The following is a 2,076-nucleotide window of genomic DNA, read 5'->3' as shown; positions in this document are numbered from 1 at the left end:
GTTATTGTGTTGTTTTCCTCTCTCTTCCCAGTAAACCCTTGTTGGAATCTGGGTATATGTATTCTACATATGGTTAGTTTGTTCACAGGTTCATAATAAGTGCTCATTGAGTGCAAAGCGTTGTACAAGGCACTTGGGGTTACATATTACAAAAGGAGTCTGCAGGGATTACTGTCTAACAAAGCAGACAATTCATTGCAAAATGTAGTGGTGTTCTGAAAGAGGATGGAGGTTAAGAACTAACACTGGAGGTTACTAGGATACAACTGGACCAATTTTAGAATCTTGCTGGAGAAAGTGGCTTCATGATGCCACTTGAAGAAGGGAGGGGTTGGATGGCATGGACAGATGAAGTCAGGTAGGTCCATATCAGTTGGGAAGCTTGGACAAAGACCTAGACGTAGACGTATTAGTCCATTCTTGCATTGCTATAAAGAAATACCTAAAGTTGGGTGATTTGTAGAGAAAATGTGTTTATTTTGGCTCATGGTTTGGTTCTGCAGGCTGTGTGTGCCACATCTGCTTCTGATGAGAGCCTCAGGGAGCTTTGCATCACCATGGAAGGCAAAGATGAGCAGCGTGTCACATGGCAAGAGAGGGAGCAAGACAGTGAGGGAGAAAGAGAGGAGGGAAGTACCACACACTTTTAACCAGGCAGATCTTATGTGAACTTAGAACAAGAGCTCACTCATCACCAAGGGGATGGTGCTAAGACATTCGTAAGGGATCCATCCCCATGATCCAAACACCTCCTACCAGGCCCTGCCTTTAACACTGGAGATTACATTTCAACATGAGATTTAGGGGGGACAAACATCCAAACCATATCAGTAGGAGAATAAGTCATCACAAATAAGGGGAAGAGTTTTTCCCCTCCAGAATATAGAGTGTGAAATAGAATGTAAAGGGGCTGAGGCAAGTCAGCTTTCCCTGCAGAATTATTCTGATGGCAGCTTTTAGAAAGTCTGGAAAGGGGCTGGGTGCGATGGCTCACACCTGTAATCCCAGCACTTTGGGAGGCTGAGGCAGGCAGATCACTTGATGTCAGGAGTTACAGACAAACCTGGCCAACGTGGTGAAACCCCGTCTCTACTAAAAAATACAAAAATTATCCAGGCGTGGTGCATGCACTTGTAGTCCTAGCTACTCTGGAGGCTAAGGACTAAGGCAGGAGAATCACTTGAACCCAGGACAGGGAGGCTACAGTGAGCTGAGATTGTGCCACTGCATTCCAGCCTGGGCGACAGAGCGAGACTCCCTCTCAAAGAAAAAAAAAAAAGTCTGGAAAGCCATTGTCAGCTTCCAGATAGCGATGAGACACATGTAAGATAGTAGAAACACTACGGGCAAAACATTTTGATGTGGAGGGAGAATGAAAGTTGGGAGGACTGAGGCTACCCAACTTCAAGACTTAATATAAAGCTACACTAATCAAGACAGTGTGGTACTGGTGAAAGAATATACATATACCAATGGAACAGAATAGACAACTCTTGAAAAAATTCACACAAATATAGTCAACTGATTTTTGACAAAGGAGCAAAGACAATCCAAAGGAGAAGGGATAGTCTTTTCAACAAATAGTATTGGAACAATTGGACATCACATGCAAAAAAATTAGACCCTGCCTATACCTGTCCCAAAAAGTAATGCTCACTGAAAAGGCCTTGAAACAGTGATTAACTTGGTCGCAACAATACCCCTAGCACCCAGATTATAGTCACTAAATACCACTTTTTTCAAGAAAGGAAGGAAGAATCCTGAAGAAATGACTGTTTTCAGGTCTCAGGCAGGAAAAAAAAATACAACATAAGCCTAGAATATCTTACCCTATTTGGTAGAAAGAGGCTATCAAATCTTGCTAGAATTGCATAAAAAAAAAAAAACACTCTCAGGAGTCAGTCTGATTAGAGACATACTTTAAAAACATTTAGGCAAAAGTAAGTGGATGGAAAAAGATATAGTAGGCCAAAGGTAATCAGAGGATGACTGGAATGGCTATATTAATATCAGCGAATGTAAAGTAAACTTTAAGACAAACTGTACTGTCACAAATAGAGACATTTCATAATGATA

Source organism: Gorilla gorilla, chromosome 1 (assembly GCF_029281585.2).
Source record: "Gorilla gorilla gorilla isolate KB3781 chromosome 1, NHGRI_mGorGor1-v2.1_pri, whole genome shotgun sequence".
Classification (NCBI taxonomy): domain Eukaryota; kingdom Metazoa; phylum Chordata; class Mammalia; order Primates; family Hominidae; genus Gorilla; species Gorilla gorilla.
The sequence above is the reverse complement of the archived record's forward strand: the minus strand, read 5'-3'. Positions refer to the sequence as shown.